Source organism: Salvelinus fontinalis, chromosome 11, assembly GCF_029448725.1.
Source record: "Salvelinus fontinalis isolate EN_2023a chromosome 11, ASM2944872v1, whole genome shotgun sequence".
Lineage (NCBI taxonomy): Eukaryota > Metazoa > Chordata > Actinopteri > Salmoniformes > Salmonidae > Salvelinus > Salvelinus fontinalis.
The window spans coordinates 29,106,896-29,130,895 of NC_074675.1; the positions used below are offsets into that span (position 1 = coordinate 29,106,896).

Sequence of the window (24,000 nt, forward strand, 5' to 3'; positions counted from 1 at the left end):
CTAAACCTGTTGGGGATGGGGGCGCTGTTTAGACTATTTATGCTAATGTGGCTAATTTTTTAAACGGCTTCCCACAAAATCCTTGATCGTACAATATGCATATTATTATTATTATTGGATAGAAAACAGTCTATAGTTTCTATAGGAGTTGAAATTTTGTCTCTAAGTGGAACAGAGCCCATTCTACAGCAATTTCCCTGACATGGAGTCAGATTTGAGAAACGTTGGCCACTTTTCTGAAGTCATTTAAACGGGCACTGTCGTTGCTATGACTATACGGACACTTCTTACGTCTTCCCCTGGATGCCTTTACGTGATGACGATTCCAACGGGCTCGATTGCTCGTTCACAGGCCCTACAAATGAAAAAAACCTTTAGCTAGCAAGTCTTTTCTTGCTGCGTAACGCGCGTGGAAGACACCGACCCTCTCCTGTTCCAAGCGTTAGTTTAGCCTGTTATATTTCTCCGGTCATCTTTTCACTCGTTATAGGAGTTACAAACATCACAAAGTAGTTAATTTAAAGCGTTTTATAGCAATTTATATCCGTTTAGTGCGATTTTGGGACATTTATTTTTGCAACGATGTGAAAAGTTGGGCACGCTTTTCAGTTCATCCCGAACGTAGTTGACATTTCCACATGGCAAGAGGACAGCTTTCCACCAAAAGACGATTTCTCCCAAGAAAGGATCCTTTGCCCAAGATACTGATGGAAGAACAGCTCAAGGTAGGACATTTTTATTATGATAAATCGTGTTTCTGTCGAAACATTTTAGTGGCTTAGGACGCCATGTTTTTTGACGTAGCTTCGCTTGGCGCAAACTGTATTGAAAAGTAAGGATAAATTAAAAAATGTAATAACGCAATTGTATTAAGAATTAAATTGTCTATCAATCCCTGTCCACCCTATATTTTTTAGTCACGTTTATGAGTATTTATGTATAAGAGTAGATCACTGTCTAAGTGGCGCAAGGACGTTTTCTTTACCAGCTTGTCTACATTTCACATTGTCTAACCATGATTTTGGTGGCTAAATATAAACATTTTCGATCAAACTGTATATGCATGTTGTAATGTGATGTTACAGGAGTGTCATCGGAAGAATTCTGAGAAGGTTAGTGAAAAAATTAATATCTTTTGGCGATGTTGACTTTTATCGCTCACTTTGGCTAGAATCAATGCTGGGCTGCTAATTGCTATGTGCTAAGCTAATATAACGATTTATTGTGTTTTCGCTGTAAGACACTTAGAAAATCTGAAATATTGTCTGTATTCACAGGATCTGTGTCTTTCGATTCGTGTATGCTGTGTATTTTTACGAAATGTTTGATGATTAGTAGTTAGGTAAACACGTTGCTCATTGTAATTATTCTAGTCCATTTGTGATGGTGGGTGCAATTGTAAACTATGCCATATACCTGAAATATGCACTTTTTTCTAACAAAACCTATCCCATACCATAAATATGTTATCAGACTGTCATCTAATGAGTTTTTTTGTTGGTTAGGGGCTATAAATATCTTAGTTTAGCCGAATTGGTGATGGCTACTGGTGTTGGTGGACAAATAAAAGATGGTGGATTATGCTAATGTGTTTTTAGGTAATAGATGTACATCTTTACATATTGTGTCTTCCCTGTAAAACATTTTAAAAATCGGAAATGTTGACTGGATTCATAAGATCTGTGTCTTTCATTAGCTGTATTGGACTTTAATGTGTGAAAGTTAAATATTTTAAAAAAATATTTTTTTTGAATTTCGCGGCACTGGTTTTTCAGTGGGGGGGGGGGGGGAGTGCCGCTAGCGCCACGCTGATCCTAGACAGGTTAAGGTATGGAAAGGTTTTCCACAAGAGGTCCAATATTTGTGCAGGACTAAATTCCTATCATCTGTTTTTAATGTCCTCTCTAAACTCTAGTTAATTTCCTCCAGTGGAGCTCCAGTACTCCAGGGCCAGATACTGGTCACTTATCCCAGCCACCAGCCACCCTGAGTGGGTACAGGTCTCCCTGGTCCTGGAGAGGCCTTTCCATAGTTCCCACCCTGCTCTTCAACAAGCTAACATTTCCACAAGTATGACCACAAATGCACGCAAAAGCACACACACACACACAAACACACACACGTCCGCTTGTTAAACATGAAGTAGTTACTACTTGCTGGTATTTACTCACTTTGGGGGAAACTGATGATGATGATGATGATGATGATGATAACCTGTAGATACTTCAGTGACTCTGGATAAAGAGGATTGTTGTATGAGGGCCGGTGGAGAACTTTTATATATGTGTGTCCCAATTGACACCCTATTCCATATTAAGTGCACTAGGACCCACAGGGCCCTGGTCAAAAGTAGTGCACTACGTAGGGGTTTGGGCGCCATTTGGGACGCATCCTATGTGGCCCTTCCGATAAGAGTGTTAGCCTGGTCACAGATCTGTTTGTGCCGTACAGCCAGGTCCTATTGTTTGACCTGACAGATGTCAGACCCGGCTTTAAGACTGTAGAGGTTTTGGAGAATTTCTGGTCCACCTTGATTACACCGGTTTAGCCTTTAGCTCTCCAGCTGTGTTACTCCGAGGACCCGTCGTTTTTCCTGGTGTGGTCAGGAAAAAGTCAGACCGCAGCCTCTGAAGTGTAAAGTAAATGTATCTACACTACACGTTTATCAGCTGTTGTTTTTTGTGTTTTAAAAAAAAAACGTTTTTCAACATGGGTCCCTTTCCCTTAGCATCCCTCTCTCCCACCCCCTTCCCTCTAATAACCTACGGTGAATTTGCCCTGAGCATATTTTCTCACTGATATTACCCATTTTTTCCCTCTTACACTTGCGAGGGAGTTGAGCAGATATTAGTGGGTAACATCAGCAGAATGAGGATAGGTGGGAATGGGTAAGCATTACTGTCTGGCCTCAAGGACAAGCTAGGTTGCAGAGAGAGAGTGTGTCCATAGTGCGCTACTTTTGACCAAAAGTAGTGAACTATAGAGGGAATAGGGTGCCATTTGAGAGTCGCACCTGGGATAGAAGCCTCAACACTGTACTAAACTGATCACACACTGAACACTGGGCTTTCTCCTTTTCTTTTCTTTTTGTCCTTTTTCAGTCTCCCACTACCTCTCTAACACTCATTCCTTTTCTCTCAGTCCATCTCCCACCGTTCTCTAATTTTCTCTCTCTCTCTCGTTCTTGCTCTCTTATTCTCTCTTTCTCGCTCATTCTCTCTCTTCCTCTCTCTCTCTTGCTCTCTGTCTCTGTCTCTCTCTCTCTCTCTCTTTATCTCTCTCTCTCTCTTTATCTCTCTCTCACACACTCGTTCTCTCTTCCTCTCTCACTTGTTCTCTCTCTCTTCCTCTCTCTTGTTCTCTCTTCCTCTCACTCGTTCTCTCTTCCTCTCTCACTCGTTCTCTCTTCCTCTCTCTCTTGTTCTCTCTCTCTCATCCTCTCACTTGTTCTCTCTTCCTCTCACTCGTTCTCTCTTCCTCTCTCTTGTTCTCTCTTCCTCTCTCACTCGTTCTCTCTTCCTCTCTCTTGTTCTCTCTCTCTCATCCTCTCACTTGTTCTCTCTTTCTCTGACGTGTTCTCTCTCTTCCTCTCTCACTCGTTCTCTCTTCCTCTCTCTCTTGTTCTCTCTCTCATCCTCTCACTTGTTCTCTCTTTCTCTGACGTGTTCTCTCTCTTCCTCTCTCACTCGTTCTCTCTTCCTCTCTCTCTTGTTCTCTCTCTCATCCTCTCACTTGTTCTCTCTTCCTCTCTCATCCTCTCTCTTGTTCTCTCTTTCTCTCACTTGTTCTCTCTTCCTCTCTCACTTGTTCTCTCTTTTTCTCACTTGTTCTCTCATCCTCTCTCTCTTGTTCTCTCTTTCTCATCCTCTCACTTGTTCTCTCTTTCTCTGACTTGTTCTCTCTCTTCCTCTCTCTCTCTCTCTCGTTCTCTCTCTTTCTCGTTGTCTCTCTCATTCTCGTTCTCTCTCGCGTTCTCTCTCTCGCGTTCTCTCTCTCGCGTTCTCTCTCTCGTTCTCGCACTCTCGTTCTCACGCTCTCTCTCTCGCATTCTCTCTCGCGTTCTCTCTCATTCTCTCTCTTGTTCTCTCTCTCTTAAGAATTCCTTTTAAGATTCTTCTATTGGCTTTTAAATCAACCCACGATTGTTCACCCCAATATTTAATTTATGTTCCCAGTAGGTCCCACAGGTCCTCTGGCACTGGCCTTTTACCTATCCAAAGCCTAGGTCCAAGGGGCATGGAGAGGCAGCCTTTAGTTCCTATGCCCCCAGCCTCTGGAATAGCCTGCCAGAGAACCTGAGAGGAGACAAAACTGTTGACATACACTATACAAAAGTATGTGGACACCCCTTCAAATTAGTGGATTCGGTTATTTCAGCCACACCAGTTGCTGACAGGTGTGTAAAATCGAGCACAGAGCCATGCAATCTCCATAGACAAATATTGCCAGTAGAATTGCCTTACTGAAGACCTCAGTGACTTTCAACGTGGCACCATCATAGGATGCCACCTTTCCAACAAGTCCGTTTGTCAGATTTCTGCCCTGCTAGAGCTGCCCCGGTCAACTGTAAGTGCTGTTATCGTGAAGTGGAAACGTCCAGGAGCAACAACAGCTCAGCTACGAAGTGGTAGGCCACACAAGCTCACAGAACGGGACCGCCGAGTGCTGAAGCGCATAGAGCGTAAAAATCATATGTCCTCGGTGGCAACACTCACTACCGAGTTTCAAACTGCCTCTGGAAGCAACGTCAGCAAAATAACTGTTCGTCGGGAGCTTCATGAAATGGGTTTCCGTGGCTGAGCAGCCGCAATGAAGCCTAAGATCACCATGCGCAATGCCAAGCGTCGGCTGGAATGGTGTAAAGGCTCGCCACTATTGGACTCTGGAGCAGTGGAAAGGCGTTCTCTGGAGTGATGAGTCACGCTTCACCATCTGGCGGTCCGACGGACACATTTGGGTTTGGCGGATTCCAGGAGACGCGACCTGCTTTTTATTGTTATTGTTTCGTTTTTTTGATCCGCTTATGTTTGTTGTGTAGTAAATATAGTTGTGATTGTCATTGTTTGTGTTAGTTTTTTCCCCGTGAATCACATTGTGCTGCATTCTATGTCTGAAATGTGCTGTATAAATAAAGCTTGATTTGATTTGATCTTGTGGTGGCTGTCGTGGGACACTCAGCTGGCAGGGATGTCAGGGCGATGTGGTAGTAATGAGTTAATGAGTGTTGTAACAGCCAAATAGTGCACAACACCTGGCGTTATAGCTCTCTCTCTTTCCCCCTCTCTGTCTCTTGTCCTCTCTCCCCCTCTGCTCTTTCTCTGTCCGTCTGTCTCCTCTCTATCTCTGCCTCTCTTTCTCTCTCCACTCCTAAAGACTCCCAGTCATATCTCCCTCACCCAGCTCCTCAATAACAATTACCCTTATCCCCCGCTTCTCTCTAATATCAGGCCCTTTTTAATCCCTCTCTCTCTCTACCGCCCCAAAAAGGTATGGATGAGTTCTCGAGAGCAAGCTAGGTGAGAGTGTGAGAACACACACACACAGGGCGGCAGAGGTGAGTGGCGAGGCCACAGTAATACCCGTGTGCAGAGGGGTGTTTCAGGATCGAGAGGAGGAAAGGAATGCTCCACAGAATAATGAAGAGACGGATGAAGAGAGAGAGAGGTGAAGGAGAGAGGCGTAAGGGGAGGAGAGTGGCTAGAACTAAAAATAGACTAACACTGGCCTCTCTCTCAAATTGGCTTTTGTAAAGTCACATATGCCCCGAGCAAAAGATTTGGAAAAAAAGATTCTCCACTCTTCTCATTCCACTCCCCTGCTTTTTGTTTTCCTCTACAGATAGGTAGAGAGAGAGAGAAAGGAAAGAAAGTCTCCCTCCATTTTTAGGTTATTATTATGATTTTCCTAATTTGGCTTGACAGGTGTCTTGGTCAGTAATGACTACGTCTGTTGCGGTGACCGTATTACCACCACACCGGCAGTCACGAGTCATGAAGGCAGTCAAATTCCACGTGATCGTTTAGTCACGGTAATTAGGCTTCTCCAAGCTCTGATGCTCCTGAGGGTCATTAGTAGCCAACCAAACTTGCTAACTGCCTGGTACTCAGCACTCTATTGGCCCTCTAATCACTCTGACATCGATGCAAATGTAATCAAAAAATCGAATCAAATACTTCATGTTGCGCAGCATTGTGATGGCCGCTAATAAAAAGAGGAGGATCCCATCAGCTTTCTATAGGCTAGGACTACTATATTTATTTCTCAACTTTCCTAATATTAAGCACATTGCTTATATTTACAACAGGAGTATAGCCTACCTGGCTGGCATGAACCACAGTAAAAGCGTCATCCATTCACTATTTAAGTACATAAATTACATGTATTTTTTCCCGATGTCCCTGTTTAGATACAGGGGCATGATAATAGTCCGTTCTAAATCAAAACAAATTTCACACATATTAGTTAGTATATGTAAAGACAAGATTAAACCAAGATTAGTGACAATATTAGCCTATCACTTGTGAATGATATATTATCACTTGTGAATGATGCCCAGCTTAAGGCAAGAAACAATGCCTTTTTTTGGGGGCGACTTTTTCGAATCATAGTCGCAAACCTCATGTAGCCTAGCCCATAGGCCTATATGTTTTTATAAGGTTTGTATCACAACTAAAGTGGCCAAATAACTTCTAAAAATTAAGCGCATAAATCCGCTATACAAGGGGTGTAATCCCAAACTGGCATATATAAGATGCGTGTGAGTTTCAAACTTGGGGAAGATAATTTTCACAATAAAAATGCACCTTTAGAATCGCATTTACGGTCACTTTTGATAGTGGTATTTTCCCGCTAATGGAACATTTGCGCTTATAGCCTACTGCCGTGTGCGCATTGCTGTGCTTATAATGTGATGAAATAGCCTAATAGTTTATCAACATTTTAAGCTAAACGTTCTGATCTGTTGCGTCAAACTCATTGTGTAAAAAAGTTTTTTTGGTGCTAGTGGTCGTATTAATTTTGGATTTATCGCAGCCCACAACTGCCCCAGACTATGTTTGGAATATTTATTTCTCGCACAGAATAGAAAAGGTCAACTTTTGTACTATGGGGATAGTAGGTTGACATAGGCTAGTGATTTTACTGTTCGTTAGGCCTACTCATCTTGTTGGCTGATGAAAAGTACATGTGGGCAGTTCACACGTCAACAACTGTCTCCCACGAAGCATTGTTACCCATCGCTCCACAAAAGCCACAGCCCTTGCAGAGCAAGGGGAACAACTACTTCAGGGTCTCAGAGCGAGTGACGTCACCGATTGAAACGCTATTAGCGCGCATCCCGCTAACTAGCTAGCCATTTCACATCGGTTACATATGCACCTCGGAGTTGGATAAGGATGTGCGCAGTTGCGTCCCTGATGTGTCTGTCTTCACTTGTAGCCTGTGAGAAAAACCCGATCACGTGATGGAGAGCCATGTGAGTGAGAGGTGCTTCGGAGCAGGCAGCACTCAGGGAGAAGGGAATTATAATTATGGCCGCAAAAGCATGGATTTTTTTAGGGTGCATTACGGCCACACAAAGGGGATGCAGCCGGGAAATTCTAAGCATTATCAAGTGCTGGTCAAATTGTGAATAAGTGACTGGTGTAGTGAGTATGGCCTGCGCAAAAAAAACAAAGCAGAGCTCATGCCTTTCATGCGACTTTTTTCAAATCATCATTAGTCGCATTATGCATTTATTAAAAATCAACACATATAGCCCGACGTTTGTATCACAACTAAAGTTACATAAATAACTACATTAAGCATATATGGGAACACGTTTCTTTGTTAACCGCTCAATACAGAATAGCCACATGTGTGCGCACTCCCTCTGAAATCATTTGGTGAAAATATAATTTCTATTTTTATTCAGCTTTGTTCAGTTGCATTCTTCATACTATGAAGGAATATAAAATAATGCCACAAAATTCTGCTAAATGAACTAGTGTAGCCCACAGCCATATGGCATAGCCAGATCAGGACCCAACATAAGGACAACTCAGAGTATGCTATTCTGTTCATCTGAAATAGACTACATTGTCTTCATATCATGCCTCTAGACCTGTCTAAAATGAATAATGGATTTATTGTGAAGGTGTAGTCTATACTTTATGAAGGTGTAGGCTATTGTGAAGGTGTAGGCTATACTTTTTAAAAGGTAGATGATCAAAGGTCTGCATCAGTGGCTTTTAGGTGTGGAAGCCTGGAGATGTGTGGAATGTGTTTATGTTAATTAACGGTCAATTACCAATGAGACAGGCTGACTAAATTTTGCGAAAGCCACAGCCCTCATAACAATAGACAGCACTATTTGTTCTATTCCTGTAGAGAGGTAAATCCTCTAGAGTCATGTTACTAACATCATTGAAAGCATTATGGTGCATTAAGCACAGTGTTGAGAGTTGTGCATGTGCACACACCCTCTCCTTCCTTTGCCTTCCGCCAACCTCCTTATTACCATCCTGCATCCCTCCAGTGCCTTCGAAAGCCAAAGAAAACAGAATCATTTTATTTTTTATTTTTTTACATGTCCTTATTAGGTGAATCTGTTGTTTCTTCTGTCGGAAAGCATGCAGATTAGCAACGAGGGGTGTGTGTGTGTGTGTGTGTGTGTGTGTGTGTGTGTGTGTGTGTGTGTGTGTGTGTGTGTGTGTGTGTGTGTGTGTGTGTGTGTGTGTGTGTGTGTGTGTGTGTGTGTGTGTGTGTGTGTGTGTGTGTGTGTGTGTGTGTGTTGCTCATCAAGTTCCCATCATGGCCCGACTCATCCTATCCCTAGATGTGGAACGAAATTTATAAACAACACAGCAACACACACACGCACACACACACACACACACACACACACACACACACACACACACACACACACACACACACACACACACACACACACACTAGGGCTGTGATGATTCCACGATGGCAAAAATGAAAACACGAAGCTGTATGCAAAATATTGTGTGCTACAGTTTGGAAAATATATACATGTTTGTTTGTTTCCAACGTTTAGGGCTGTTTTCCTGAAGAAGTAGAATCCGCTTCGTGTTTTGTTTCCTTCCCATGATAATAAAGAGTACCGGGATACGGGTATCATCCCGACCCTAACACACACACACACACTCACTCACTCACTTACTGTCACGCCCTGGCCTTAGTATTCTTTGTTTTCTTTATTATTTTAGTTAGGTCAGGGTGTGACATGGGTATTTATGTGGGTTTTTGTAGTGTCCAGGGTGATTGTAAGGTTTAGGGGGTTTTATTTAGAGTAGTCGGGTTTATGTTTAGTTTAGTTGTCTAGCTGTGTCTATGTTGTGTGTAGTTGTCTAGGAAAGTCTATGGTTGCCTGAATGGGTTCCCAATTAGAGACAGCTGGTTTCTGTTGTCTCTGATTGGGAGCCATATTTAAGGTAGCCATAGGCTTTAGTTTGTTGTGGGGAATTGTCTATGGTGAACGTTTGTAACCTGTGTATGTGCACTACGTTTATAGCTTCACGGTCGTTTGTTGTTTTGATAGTTTGTAAGTGTTTTGTTTCGTTTTGCCTTCTTCTATAATAAAAGAAGATGGCTTATTTTCCACATGCTGCGTTTTGGTCCGTCTCTCCTCCACACGATCGTGACACTTACTCACTCACTCACTCACTCACTCACTCTCAGCTGCTGTAAGGTAAGAAAAAACACTGAAAAGCAGAAAGTGCTTTAAGGAAGACCGGACAACCCTCACGCCATGGAAAAAATGTAATGGTCTGAGGCTTTCACAGTAGAAATAGCCCAAGTAGCCAATTTACACAAACCATAACTGCATTCGTGACATTTAAACACACACACACACACACACACACACACACACACACACACACACACACACACACACACACACACACACACACACACACACACACACACACACACACACACACACACACACACACACACACAAACAGATAAACTCCCATCATTGCTGTTATTCAGTCTTCCTCTTCTTCTTCTTCTCTCCATTCCGCTCTCTCCGTCTCGGTTGGCTGCACACCATCACCCGGCTGAGGATGAAAGAGAATTACTCATGCGTATTAATGGTGGATGTTGGATGTTTAAAAAAACGCCTACTTCCATATATATCTATCTCTTTAAGTTTACAAAAAGCCTCTTCTTCTCACCAGCCAAGGGCATGGTAGCTGCTGCAGTGCACTGCGTTCTTTACACACGCACACACGCACACACATGTTTTGTTTTTCTATCCTTGTGGGGATCATTTATTTCCATTCAAAATCCTATTTTCCCTAACCCTAACACTAACCCTTACCCTAACTTTAACCCGTAACCTAACCACTAACCCCTCACCATAATCCTAAAATAGTTTTTGCCCACATGTCCCAAGAGAATTGTCCTTGTTTTACTATCCTTGTGGGGACTTTGGGGGATTTTAAGTCCCCACAAGGATAGGAGAACCAAGGCACTATATCTCTCTCTCGCTCTCTCTCTCTCTGACATACACGGTGCACTGTGGTTTGTGTACTGGGCTTCTCTCTGCACTCCTGTCATATTTTATTTAAGGCCTTTCTAAATGTTTATTTCCAGATCCACATCACTTTGTATTTATGAGCCGCTGCTGTATTTGTGGGAACAGAGTAATTTTAACCAAATATTCCCCCTCTACTCTCCCCTTCTCTCTCTCTCTCGCACACACACACACACACACACACACACACACACACACACACACACACACACACACACACACACACACACACACACACACACACACACACACACACACACACACACACACACACACACACACACACTCCCCTAGTCAGCAGCATACCACCCTGCATCCCATTGCTTGCTTGACTCTTAAGCCAAGCAGGGTTGGTCCTGGTTGGTCCCTGGACAGGAGACCAAGTGGTCTTGGAGGACCAGTAGGAGGCATTCTTTCCTGGTCTCCCCCCCCCCCCCTCCCAAAAAAATAATATCCCAATACCCCAGGGCACTGATTGGGGACATAAAAAATAAATAAGAATAAGAATAAAATAAAAATATCTCTCATCAGTTTGCACAACTTAGTGCGTCTGCATATTCGTACTGGTAATCTTTGTCGAAATCATGGCAGATAGAGTTATACATTTCGAACCAGGGTGACCCGCAATAAATATGAGATTGCTCTCAGTAAGACTCGCATAAACCTCACTTAGCTTGATGCCATGGCTAATTTACTACAGTATACATAGCCTCGTGAAATGTGTTTGATTAGACGGGTGGGTAGAGGGAGAGAGAGGGAAGGAGGCTGAAGAGAGGAGGGTGAAGGGATGAGGTAGAAAGAGGTTAGGTTCTCAGGTTTCTGGAAAGGTGTGTGAGTGAATGGGTGAGGGAGCTAGGTATACTTTGTACAGTAGCACAGCAGCGATGAGTCAGCTTTATACCCGAAATAATTACAGGACTCGAGATGGGTAAAACGCTGCACACATGAAATATTCACTGAGACATTTTGCTGTGTTTGTGTGTGTGTGTGTGTAAGCAAAATAAAATCTGGGGAGGATGTACGTGGTTAAAGGTTTACCCTACTTAGCCTCACTAGCTTGTGTGTTTAGTGCGAGTGCAAGGTTTTGGAAGGGCAGGGTTGAGGAAGTACAGGGTTGAGGAAGTGCAGGGTTGAGGAAGTGCAGGGTTGAGGAAGTACAGGGTTGAGGAAGTACAGGGTTGAGGAAGTACAGGGTGGAGGAAGTACAGGGTTGAGGAAGTACAGGGTTGAGGAAGGGCAGGGTTTAGGAAGTACAGGGTTGAGGAAGTACAGGGTTGAGGAAGTGCAGAGTTGAGGAAGGGCAGGGTTGAGGAAGTACAGGGTTGAGGAAGTACAGGGTTGAGGAAGTACAGGGTTTAGGAAGTACAGGGTTGAGGAAGGGCAGGGTTGAGGAAGTGCAGGGTTGAGGAAGTGCAGGGTTGAGGAAGTGCAGGGTTGAGGAAGTGCAGGGTTGTGCAAGTACAGGTTTGAGGGAGTACATGGTTGAGGAAGTACGGGGTTGAGGAAGTACAGGGTTGAGGAAGTGCAGGGTTGAGGAAGTGCAGGGTTGAGGAAGTACAGGGTTGAGGAAGTACAGGGTTGAGGAAGTGCAGGGTTGAGGAAGTGCAGGGATGAGGAAGTACAGGGTTGAGGAAGTACAGGGTTGAGGAAGTACAGGGTTGAGGAAGTGCAGGATGGAGGAAGTACAGGGTTGAGGAAGTACAGGGTTGAGGAAGTGCAGGGTTGAGGAAGTACAGGGTTGAGGAAGTACAGGGTTGAGGAAGTGCAGGGTTGAGGAAGTACAGGGTTGAGGAAGTGCAGGGTTGAGGAAGTGCAGGGATGAGGAAGTGCAGGGATGAGGAAGTACAGGTTTGAGGAAGTACAGGGTTGAGGAAGTACAGGGTTGAGGAAGTGCAGGATGGAGGAAGTGCAGGATGGAGGAAGTGCAGGATGGAGGAAGTACAGGGTTGAGGAAGTACAGGGTTGAGGAAGTACAGGGTTGAGGAAGTACAGGGTTGAGGAAGTACAGGTTTGAGGAAGTACAGGGTTGAGGAAGGGCAGGGTTGAGGAAGGGCAGGGTTGAGGAAGGGCAGGGTTGAGGAAGTGCAGGGTTGAGGAAGTGCAGGGTTGAGGAAGTACAGGGTTGAGGAAGGGCAGGGTTGAGGAAGTGCAGGGTTATGTTTTTGTGAGCATATTTGCGTGTGCAAGTGCTTGTTTGTTTGTCTACATGTGTTTGTGTGAGGTGTGCGTGTCTGTGTGTGTAAGTGTGTGTGTTTGCTATTTCGCTTTTTGCAAGTAATGGTACTGTTGCCATGGCCACCCAGACCGTGTGCTCCTCTCCACTCTGCCTTTGGTGTCTGAAAACAAGCCCCCCCCCACACACACACACACACAAACACACACACACAGCACGTTATTTGAAGTTAAGTGCAGGATCTGAAGTGTACCTACAAGAGGAGAAAGAACAAGGCAATGAGTTATTGTAGTATCTGTAATAATGGGGACATGAACTGAGAACTCTGTGCCGTTCACATCTACAGCACCAGCATCTCTTGCACCGTCCCACCCGATGTGCTACGACTCTACAATGGGGCTCATTTGTCTCAATGTGTTTGTTCTATTATTAGCCAGAGTCTGAGTGTGTAACGTGCGGGAATAATACCAGGTCTCACAAGTGAAAAGAGGTAACATATTCATTACAACAAAGACGTGCAAGTAAGATGCGTGCCAAGATATACCGTTATAAATGGTAGCAGCCCTGGCTCTACTCTCTAAACACATCGTACATTTAGCTATGAGTAATCGCACATATCAAACAACAGCGCAGAAACGCAATCCTAATGGACATCGACAACAAATAGAAACCCGTTAATTGGGCAGCGGACGCTTAATAAAAAAGTAGGACTAATCCGTGGGATCTCACGGCCTAGGGTTTAGATTTGGAGACCTGCTTTCAAAGCCTGTGCAGTGTGGTCGGTGTAGAAATCGGTAGTAGCACAAGGCATAGGCTTTAGCTTAGTGGGCTAGAGAGCAAGGTTCAAATCCCGCTCTGGGGCATTTGCACTGATAATAGTGTGGCGCACCGGTCAGTGCAAGAGGCGGCACTGCAGTCCCTGGTTCGAATCCAGGCTGCGTCACATCCGGCCGTGATTGGGAGTCCCATAGGGCGGTGCACAATTGGCCCAGCATCGTCCGGGTTTGGCCTGGGTAGGCCGTCATTGTAAATAAGAATTTGTTCTTAACTAAAAAAGAACTCTGTATCCTCATGGATGCCTGGGACTGTAACAAAAAACATTTACATCATGTTGAAACAAGGTTGTACCACAACGCCCCCACAACCTCCTTTATTTCCCTGATGCCAACACACACAGTTGCCAGTGTTTGCTCTCTGCAATGGTCTCCAGTCAATATTCCTCAACTGAATTCGAGGCTGTTAACCGCATGGTTCTTTATGGTTAGCGGCAGGATATGACAGTGTTCTCATTCCGTAGGGGGAAGCAGTACACGGTTACCACACACACAGTTGTTCTCGGTCTGCCACATGATTACACAGCTGTGTTCCACCACTCCAGGCCTGGGACAGTGTTATGTAATGTCACAGATACCTCTCCGTCTAATATGTAGGTGTCTTTATTGGTCTGGGCCCGCCTCCTCTTCTCCTCACCCAACTTTGTCCCGATGCTCGTAAAGGCTATATCGGTATCATATCCACTTGCCACTCGTGTAGTTGTCTCGGAGTAGACGGGTAACGGTAGAGATTTCATGTCATTTTGTAGGTATTCACAGCAAGGAGAGGAGCTGAGGACCCCTGAGACATCCACTGTGTATCCACTGTAGTAAGTATCCACTTCTCTCCTCCATCCATCCATTTCCTCTCCGATTACACAGATGAGGGTTTTCCTGTCATTGCTGTGTGGTCTAGGAGCCAAACCTGAATGCCTGACTGGTCTAAACATTAGCAGATAGACAAAGGTTATTCCCATTCACCGTGAGTTGTTGATCAAGATGGTACCTATGACAACAGTGGGGCGCGCCACTGCCTGGGGAGGGGTTTCGTGCCTCGGTGTGACTGAAGCGATTGCGGTCAGCGGTTTGGCGTGTCGGGCTTCGTAGCCCGGTGTTGACTGTCACTGAGGTGTGTCCACTGAGCCATGACACAGAGAGAGTGGGGGGAGACGGGGGGGGAACTCAGAAAGGGATGTACTGTAGGGCTAAATAGAGTGAGGAAGAGAGAGATAGTAGAGAGGGGGAGTCGAAAAGAGAGGGACGGGGGCAGAGAGAAAGAGAGAGAGAGAGAGAGAGATCCGCGGTGGGAGAGAGGGACTGTAGCAGAGATGGAGAGATGTATTGCATACGGGTCACTGACTATGGTGTCCACAGCTGGAGCTGGTGACCGTGATGCAGAAAACATGCACGCTTCTCTGACACGGGCCACTATGGGTTTATGGTTATGACACACACACACACGCACACACGCACACACGCACACACACGCACACACGCACACACACACACACACACACACACACACACACACGCACACACACCTGAATTCATGCCAGTGAGATCATTTGATTTGTCCTCATGGTGTAACAGTGTATCTAAACTCATATTGTTCTAGCGTAGAGTGGTCAAAAGAAGTGCTCTACAGAGAAAAGGGTTTGATTTGACACACGTAGACTATGTTAAACCGATACGGGGCTAGAATGGCTGTAGTAGTTCTTTAGAAGGCCTCAGTTCCAAACGGCACCCTATTCCTTTTTTAGTGCACTACTTTTGACCAGGACCCATAGGGAATAGGGTGCCAATTGGGACAAATCCCATGCCGCCCCTATGGCAGTCTCTGCCTAAACTACAACATGACTCTATAGAGAGGAGATAACCCATTAAAAGGGGATTTTAGGTCCCTCTGAACACCTAGTTGAGTTATCAGCAGCCTGGGACTCATGCGGTGTCGTGGAGTGTGATATAAGAAGCGTTCTGGTAAGGTGTTGTGAGACACAGAGCTTGTGTACATTATTTACTGTTGGTTATATAGAAACAATCCCTTTTCACCCTTCACACTGAGGGTGTTTACTTTCTATTTATAGAACTTAGCTTTGTGAAGCAGCAACCGTGACTGTCCTGCATACACATACTTAGTATTGTTCGGACACACACACACACAGACACACACACACACACACACACACACACACACAGACACACACACGCACGCACGCACGCACGCACGCACACACACACACACACACACACACACACACACACACACACACACACACACACACACACACACACACACACACACACACACACACACACGTATTGCTAACTAGCTCAGACACTGGGAGGTTGTACTCCATCCTGCTGTCTACTGTAAAGAAAACAGCTCTGGGCCAATTAAATGTGTCCTGCTTAGTCACCCGAGCAGCCACACAGGTGACATGCACACACACTACACTGCTTTGTTCATTTAAATATCACGGAGGAGAAATCATTACCGAGCGCAATGTGGCGTGACACCTTTCTGATCAGCAAGAAGAAAAGAGAAATAGCGAAGGGGGAGAGAGAGAAATGTTGCCGGTATTACGGCTCATTATCTGTGGGTGGTGGGATGAGGTTTAAATGAACCGATTTGATTTTGCTCAGAACACGGGGCCTCACACAGCTGGGTGCGTGGAATGTGAACGCCAACCACTCATGACAGTGTGTGTGTGCTGTTCATGTTGTATTCATGCGTGTGCTTGTTGTGCATGATTGTGTGCATTGAATGTGAATGTATGTGTATTTCCATGCATTGACATGTGTAGCGGTCGCTCCATGAACAGAAGCCCATTTATCCCCCATAGGACAGATGTCTACCTGAAGCAGCTCCACTATCTCACACCTTGACAGTAAAATACCAGTATTACCTTTTACTACACATTATAAAACAAAGCACCTTGTGGTATATAGATAGAGTATAGAAGTCCCTAATGTAACAAGCACTGACTAGTGCTGACAAATCGCTAACTAGTCAATCTGGTTCTGTCATGTTGACTACTACAAATCGCTAACTAGTCAACCAAACACACCAGCCTGGAGCTAAAGAGTCAAAGTGACCAAAACGCCCCCCAAAACAGCTTGAGGACATACAGTGCCTTCCAAAAGAATTCTGGCCCCTTGCCTTTTTCCACATTTTGTTAGGTTACAGCCTTATTCTAAAATGGATTAAATCGTTTCCCCCCCCCTCATAAATCTACACATGATACCCCATAATGACAAAGCAAAAAGAGATTTGGACATTTTAGCAAATGTTTACAAATAAAAAACTTGAGTCTTATTGGGTATGATGCTACAAGCTTGCACACCTGTATTTGGGGAGTTTCTCATATTCTTCTCTGCAGATCCTCTCAAGCTCTGTCAGTTTGGATGGGGAGCGTCTCTGCACAGCTGTTTGTAGGTCTCTCCAGAGATGTTCGATCAGGTTCAATTCCGGGCTCTGGCCGAGCCACTCAAGGACATTCAGAGACTTGTCCCAAAGCCTTGACTTGGCTGTGTGCTTAGGGTCGTTGTCCTGTTGGAAGGTGAACCTTCGCCCCAGTCTGAGGTCCTGAGTGCTCTGGAGCAGGTTTTCATCAAGGATCTCTCTGTACTTTGCTCCGTTCATCTTTGCTTCGATCCTGACTAGTCTCCCAGTCCCTACCACTGAAAAACACCCCCACAGCATGATGCGGCCACCACCATGCTTCACCGTAGGGATGGTGCCAGGTTTTCTCCTGATGTCACTTGGCATTCAGGCCAAAGAGTTTTGGTTTCATCTGATCAGAGAATCTGGTTTCTCATGGTCTGAGAGTCTTTAGGTACCTTTTTGGCAAACTCCAAGAGGACTGTCTTATGCCTTTTACTGAGGAGTGGCTTCCGTCTGGCCACTCTACCATAAAGGCCTGATTTGGTGGAGTGCTGCAAAGATGGTTGTCCTTCTGGAAGGTTCTCCCATCTCCACAGAGGAACTCTAGAGCTCTGTCAGAGTGACAATCATGTTCTTGGTCACCTCCCTGACCAAGGCAATTCTCCCCCGATTGGCCGTACGGCCAACTCTAGGAAGAGTCTTGGTGGTTCAAAACTTCTTCTATTTAAGAATGATGGAGGCCATTGTGTTCTTGGGGACCTTCAATGCTGCAGATTTTTTTTGTACCCTTCCCAGATCTGTGCCTCGACCCAATTCTGTCTCGGAGCTCTACGGACAATTCCTTCAACCTCATAGCTTGGTTTTTGCTCTGACATGCACCGTCAACTGTGGGACCTTATATAGACGGTTGTGTGCCTTTCCAAATCATATCCAATCAACTGAATTTACCACAGGTGGACTCCAATCAAGTTGTAGAAACATCTCAAGGATGCACCTGACCTCACTTTTGTGTCTCATGGCAAAGGTTCTGAATTCTGATGTAAATAAGGTCTTTCTGTTTTTTATTTTTAATACATTTGCAAAAATGTCTAAAATACATTTATGGGGTATTGTGTGTAGATTGCTTAGGTATTGTGTGTAGATTGCTTAGGATTTTTTTTTTTAATCCATTTTAGAATAAGGCTGTAACGTAACAAAATGTAGAAAAAGTGAAGGGGTCTAAATTCCTTCCCGAAGGCACTGTATTTGCACTCTGTGAGAGAATCCATCCTTTTGCAAACTATTATCACATTAAAAAGTTATGTCGTACCATAACTATATGGTATTTTACTTCTTAAGCTCCAATTCAGGACTTTATCATATTCTATACCTTTCACTACATTCCAACTAGTCTTTGAGAACATCGTTTGAAGAGAAGTCCTCGTCTGCAATACAAATGCTATTAAAAGTAATAATAACGTGGAACTTGAACCTATGCAGTTAATGTCATTATACAATACTTTACTAGTTCCACAAAACATTCTGCTCTCAACATTGAGTGGTCCAATTTATTCCACTCAGGGAATATCATTTCCCTGAATTCTAAGGAATAGATGCTGCCTATTGCAGTATAGAAAATGACATTCACCACTATTCGAAAGGACATCCAGTGACAAAGTTGTTGATGTTGGTCTGCCAAAAAGACCTTCTACAATGTAAAAACCTTTGTCATATTGTTAATGACCTTTCATTTTGAATATAATAGAATGTGTTTCTGGTTGACACCACTACTAGTCAACTGACTGATGCCTGTTATATGTTAGAGACTAGAGGTCGACCGATTATGATTTTTCAACGCCGATACCGATTATTGGAGGGCCGAAAAAAAGCCGATACCGATTAATCGGCCGATTTTTATTTTGTTATTTGTAATAATGACAATTACAACAATACTGAATGAACACTTATTTTAACTTAATATAATACATCAATAAAATCAATTTAGCCTCAAATAAATAATGAAACATGTTCAATTTGGTTTAAATAATGCAAAAAAAGTGATGGAGAAGAAAGTAAAAGTGCAATATGTGCCATGTAAGAAAGCTAACGTTTAAGTTCCTTGCTCAGAACATGAGAACATATGAAAGCTGGTGGTTCAATATTCCCAGTTCTTCAACATTCCCAATTAAGAAGTTTTAGGTTGTAGGAATTATGACGTGTCGACTATTTCTCTCTATAGCATTTGTATTTCATATAACTTTGACTACTGGATGTTCTTATAGGTACTTTAGTATTGCCAGCCTAATCTCAGTAGTTTATAGGCTTGAAGTCATAAACAGTGCTGTGCTTCAAGCATTACTAAGAGCTGCTGGCAAACGCAGTAAAGTGCTGTTTGAATGAATGCTTACGAGCCTGCTGCTGCCTACCACTGCTCAGTCAGACTGCTCTATCAAATGTCAAATCATAGATTTAATTATAATATAATAAACACAGAAATACGAGCCTTTGGTCATTAATATGGTCAAATCCGTAAACTATCATTTTGAAAACAAAACGTTTATTCTTTCAGTGAAATACGAAAGAGTTAATTACGGTTAATTATGGTCTTTGTTAGGAAGAACGAGCCAGGCACCCCAAACGGCTGCATATACCCTGACTCTGCTTGCACTGAATGCAAGAGAAGTGACACAATTTTCCTAGTTTAATATTGCCTGCTAACATGAATTTATTTTAACTAAATATGCAGGTTTAAAAATATACACTTCTGTGAATTGATTTTAAGATTGGCATTGATGTTAATGGTTAGGTACATTTGTGTTTTTTCACGAATGCGCTTGTTAAATCATCACCCGTTTGGCGAAGTTGAAGTATGCTGTGATTAGTGATAAATTAACAGGCACCACATTGATTATATGCAACGCAGGACAAGCTAGTAAAGTAGTAATATCATCAAATATGTGCAGTTAACTAGTGATTATGTGAAGATTGATTCTTTTTTATAAGATAAGTTTAATGCTAGCTAGCAACTTACCTTGGCTCCTTGCAGCCACATGGTCCTTTTGACGCTTCACAGATAACATGCGTAACAGGTGGTCAGCCTGCCACACAGTTTGCCCGTGGATTGCAATGTAATCGGCCATAATCGGCATCCAAAAAGGCAGATTACCAATTGTTATGAAAACTTGATATCGGCCCTAACTAATCGGCCATGCCGATTAATCGGTAGACCTCTTGACTAAACACCTCCCTCTGCAACTGGATCCTGGACTTCCTGACGGGCCGCCCCCAGGTAGTAAGGGTAGTATCCTCAACACGGGGGCCCCTCAGGCGTGCAGGCTCAGTCCCCTCCTGTACTCCCTGTTCACTCATGACTGCACGGCCAGGCGCGACTCCAACACCATCATTAGGTTGGTAGGCCTGATCACAGTGGTAGGCCTGATCACCGACAACGACGAGACAGCCTATAGGGAGGAGGTCAGAGAACTGGCCGTGTGGTGCCAGGACAACAACCTCTCCCTCAACGTGATCAAGACAAAGGAGATGATTGTGGACTACAGGAAAAAGAGGACCGAGCACGCCTCCATTCTCATCGACGGGGCTGTAGTGGAGCAGGTTGAGAGCTTCAAGTTCCTTGGCGTCCACATCACCAACAAACTAACATGGTCCATGCACACCAAAACAGTCGTGAAGATGGCGCAACAAAACCTATTCCCCCTCAGGAGACTGAAAAGATTTGGCATGGGTCCTCAGATCCTCAAAAGGTTTCACAGCTGCACCATCGAGAGCATCCTTACCGGTTGCATCACTGCCTGGTATGGCAACTGCTCGGCCTCCGACCGCAAGGCACTACAGAGGGTAGGGCGTACGGCCCAGTACATCACCGGGGCCAAACATCCTGCCATCCAGGACGTCTATACCAGGCGGTGTCAGAGGAAGGCCCTAAAAATTGCCAAAGACTCCAGCCACCCTAGTTATAGACTGTTCTTTCTGCTACCGCACGGCAAGCGGTACCAGAGCGCCAAGTCTTGGTACAAGAGGCTTCTAAACAGCTTCTACCCCCAAGCCATAAGAAGACTCCTGAACAGCTAATCAAATGCCTACCCAGACTATTTGCATTGCCCCCCCCCCCCCCCCCTCTTCTACGCTGCTGCTACTCGCTGTTATTATCTATGCATACTCACTTTAATAACTCTACCTACATGTACGTATTACCTCAATTACCTCGACTAACCGGTGCCTCCGCATGTTGACTCTGTACCGGTACCCCCTGTATATAGCCCCGCTATTGTTATTTACTGCTGCTCTTTAATTATTTGTTATTCTTAGCTCTTACTTTTTTGTGGTTATTTTCTTAAAACTGCATTGTTTGTTAAGGGCTTGTAAGTACGCATTTCACTGTGAGGTTGTATTCGGCACATGTGACAAATAACATTTGATTTGATATTATATACCTCATGTATGAATAAGATATGGGGGAGTGGAGGTGAGGTACATTCATCCTTCATCTCTCCATCCCTCCCTCTCATCACTCTGTCAGCCTCCTCCCATTTCTCCTGTCTTCCGTTTGAGTCATGGGACTGTGTGATGGGAGTTAGAAATGCAACCCCCCCCCCCCCCCTCCCCCCTATGCGTCCGTCTCGCCAGCCTCTCTTTGCTTGGTAAGCGAATGTAATGTCACAGGTATAGGCCTTGTCATTATCGCTCTCCATCGTCACCCTCGGAGCGTGTGAGTGAGACGCTCCACCTGCTGCCCCCCACCCTCTCCTTCCCCTCTCCTCCCCCTCCTCCCCCTTACACACTTCCACTCGCATAAAGGAGTCAATTTGTCAGAGATGTCAGGGGCACTAACGAACAGCCAGCTCCTCGCCGTATGCCTCCGCCGTGTGTGTGCTGGTGTGGGTCTGTTTCTTGGGCCTGTGAGTGAGTGTGTGTGTGTTTGCTGTGTGTACTGAGTAAAGATGGACACATGTAGTCACGGTTGTTGTGTTGAGAGCTGTGGGATTCTGTGAAGAGAAGTGTGTGTGTGTGTGTGTGTGTGTGTGTGTGTGTGTGTGTGTGTGTGTGTGTGTGTGTGTGTGTGTGTGTGTGTGTGTGTGTGTGTGTGTGCTTAAACTACATGAAGGTAGTTTAAGTGGTTGTGTGTTGAAAGCGAGTGTGTATGCATGTGTGTGTGTTGCAGTTGAATCAAGTCAAATGTATTTGTCATATGCTTTGTAAACAACAGGTGTAGATTAACAATGCTTGAAATGCTTACTGACATGTTGTTTTCCAACAATGCAGAGTTAAATATAAAATAAAAGGAATACATACACAGTGAATAACGAATAACAATAACAAGTAAAACTGACATGGCTATATACAGGGAGTACCAGTACTGAGTCAATGTGCAGGGTTACGAGGTAATAACATGGCTATATACAGGGAGTACCAGTACTGAGTCAATGTGCAGCGGTACAAGGTCATTTTTGATTCATTGTTCAGCAGTCTTATGGCTTGGGGTTAGAAGCTGTTACGGAGGCTTTTGGTCCTAGGCTGCTCAGGATCCTGTTGGTTCCGGACAAGGTTCACTAATACCACTTTCCCTGTGGTAGCAAAGAGAACATTCTATGGCTTGGGTGGCTGGAGTCTTTGACCATGTTTTTGTCCTTCCTCTGACACTGCCCGGAATAGAAGTCCTGGATGGCAGGGAGCTCTGCCCCCATGATGTACTTGGCTGTTCTCGCCTTGCAGTAGGGTGCCTTGCAGTTGCCGTACCAAACGTTAATGCAGCCAGTCAAGATGTTCTCAGTGGTGCAGCTGTAGAACCTTTTGAGGATCTGAGGGCCCATACCAAATCTTTTCAGCCCCCTGAGGGGGAAGAGGCACCGTCGTGCCCTCTTCGCAAATGTGTGGGGGTGAATCATGTTCCTTAGTGATGTGGACGCTGAGTAACCTGAACCTCTCGACCTGCTGTAGATGGGGGCGTACTCGCCCCTCCGTTTCCTGTAGTCCACGATCAGCTACACTTGCCTGAGGGAGAGGTTGTTGTCTTGGCACCACACTGCCAGGTCTCTGACCTCGTTCTTATAGGCTGTCTCATCGTCTTTGGTGATCAGTCCTACCACCGTCTTGTCATCAGCAAACTTGATGATGGGGTTGGAGTCGTGGGCAGCCTCATAGTCGTGGGTGAACAGGGAGTACAAGAGGGACCTAAGCACACACTCCTTAGGGTCCCCCGCGTTGATGGTCATCATGGCTGTGTTGTTGCCTAGCCTCACCGCCTGGGGGCAACCCGTCAGGAAGTCCAGGATCCAGTTGCAGAGGGAGGCTCCAGTACCGGTGTCCTGAGAATGGAGGGGACTATCATGTTGAATACTAAGCTGTAGTCAATGAACAGCATTCTTACATAGGTATTCCTTTTGTTCAGGTGGGTGAGGGCAGTGTGGAATGCAGTAGAGATTCTGTCATCTGTGGATCTGTTGGGGTGGTATGCGAGTTGGAGTGGGTCCAGGGTGTCTGGAATGATGGCGTTGATGTGAGCCGCCATGACCAGCCTTTCAAAGCATTTCATGGCTATAGATGTGAGTGCTACCGGGTGATAGTCATTTAGGTAGGTTAACTTACCAGCAGCATACCACCCTGCATCCCACTGCTGGCTTGCTTCTGAAGCTAAGCAGGGTTGGTCCTGGTCAGTCCCTGGATGGGAGACCAGATGCTGCTGAAATGGTGTTGGAGGGCCAGTAGGAACCACTCTTTCCTCAAAAAAAATTATATATCCCAATGCCCCAGGGCAGTGCACTGTGTAGGGTGCCGTCTTTTGGATGGGATGTTAAATGGGTGTCCTGACTTTCTGAGGTCGGTAAAAGATCCCATGGCACTTATCATAAGAGTAGCGGTGTTAACCCTCGTGTCCTGGCTAAATTCCCAATCTGGCTCTCAAACCATCACGGTCACCTAATAATCCCCAGTTTACAATTGGCTCATTCTTCTCCCCTGTAACTATTCCCCAGGTCGTTGCTGTAAATGAGAATGTGTTCTCAGTCAACGTACCTGGAAAAATAAATAAATAAAAATCTTGGGTAATGGTAGTCGGTTTGAAACTGGGACAGGAATAGGTTGA

At 44.8% G+C, this 24,000-nt stretch overlaps 1 protein-coding gene across 5 annotated transcripts in view; it reads left to right on the forward strand.

Moving 5' to 3' along the window:
- Positions 1-24,000, forward strand: part of nlgn2a (neuroligin 2a) — a 236,323-nt gene that overhangs the window by 38,733 nt on the left and 173,590 nt on the right. The window contains exon 2 of one of the 5 annotated variants that reach the window (XM_055938269.1): positions 14,308-14,367. The exons of the other annotated variants lie outside the window; for them this stretch is intronic. The gene's annotated coding sequence lies outside the window, so the exon portion shown is untranslated. The remainder of the gene's footprint in view (positions 1-14,307; positions 14,368-24,000) is intronic. 5 annotated transcript variants of the gene reach the window in all.